General features: G+C 46.2%; 1 protein-coding gene across 1 annotated transcript in view; it reads left to right on the top strand.

Moving 5' to 3' along the window:
• The window catches only part of LOC108785534, a 36,090-nt gene that overhangs the window by 26,336 nt on the left and 8,268 nt on the right, over window positions 1-1,486 (top strand). The window lies entirely within an intron of this gene.

Raw genomic sequence — 1,486 nt, 5'->3', positions numbered from 1 at the left:
TGTATGTACAGTATTACAGAACATCTCCAGCACAGTTGAAATGGCAAGAAGCATGTAGGCACCCAACTATTGAGTTCAGGCGTTTCCATTGAAGGGTACAAAGATAGCTTAGGCAATTGTGCACCTACAACCTTGACTCGGACCTCACCTTTCTTCCCCACATCCAATCACTATCCAAATAGTGCCGCCTTCAGCTTCGCAACATCTCCAAAATACGCCCCCTTCCTCACCAATGAAACCACTAAATTACTCATCCACTCACTTGTTATCTCTCGTCTTGACTATTGCAATTCCCTCCTCATTGACTTACCTCTACACAGGCTATCCCCCCTTCAGTCTATCATGAATTCAGCTGCCAGACTCATTCACCTGACCAACCGCTCAGTGTCTGCAACCCCAACTCTGCCCCCGGCTATATCTCAAACCTTGTCTCAAAGTATCATGTATTTAAACATGTTCACATTGGAGGTGAGGAGATTAAGGGGGGATATGATTTCGATGTACAAGATGTTCAACTGTGAAGGCAACATCAGCGACAAACTATTTAAAATTAACTCCATTACAAAAACTAGAGGCCACTCTGCGTGGGGCCCATGCTCTGATCGCGTCTCCAGAAACATGCTCGCCCGGGAGGGATCAGTCTCAGAGTGACAGGATGATGAGCCGATCGAACGCAGAATGAAGAAAAAAAAGCAATTAGCTGAGCGGATTCTGTTGTTATTTTCTGCTATAAAACCTCGTCTGTCAGAGCGTCTGGCTGGAAGAAATGTGTGTTGCCCCTAGCAACTCATCAACTCCAAGGCGATGAGAGATGACAAGTGTTTTTTCTTCCCCCTTTGGGCATCAGGAAAACATTGTGACGGGTTGTTATGATTCATTTCACTCATTTATAGGACGCTGACACTTTTTTCTGCAGCCGGTTGCAGAGAATGATGGACTGTTGGCATCGGCGTCTGTCGCACCAAAGAGCTCACAATCTACTGTCAGTAGGAGGACAAAATTGTGGGCCAACCAATGGACTACTAATTGTAGCACCATGAGAGAGATTACCCCTGTCTCGGGGAGGTCTTGACTGAGGACAGGAGGGGAAATTTCCCTATGGTAACACAGGGGACAGGAAGTGAGGGGAAACCTTCCTAATAGTGATACAGAGGACAGGAGGTGAGGGGAAATCTCACTATGGTAACACAGAGAACAGGAAGGTAGGGGAAATCTTCACAGTGGTGATACAGAGGACAGGAAGTGAGGGTAAATCTTCCTAATGGTAACACAAAGGGCAGGAAGTGAGGGGAAATCTTCCTAATGGTGATACAGAGAACAGGAAGGTAGGGAAAATCTTCCCAATGGTGACTCAGCAAATAAATCCAGCAGAGGTTCTTACCCTTCCAAGTTCCTTTTGACCAACATTGAAGAACTCCAGGCAAAATTAACCCTTGCAATGGGGCTTCTTTGCCATTGTGTTGTTATATGTCACCCTGGCGTGTGG

Source organism: Nanorana parkeri, unplaced genomic scaffold (genome assembly GCF_000935625.1).
Source record: "Nanorana parkeri isolate BGI_ZX_2015 unplaced genomic scaffold, ASM93562v1 scaffold166, whole genome shotgun sequence".
Lineage (NCBI taxonomy): Eukaryota > Metazoa > Chordata > Amphibia > Anura > Dicroglossidae > Nanorana > Nanorana parkeri.
The sequence above is the reverse complement of the archived record's forward strand: the minus strand, read 5'-3'. Positions and strand labels throughout refer to the sequence as shown.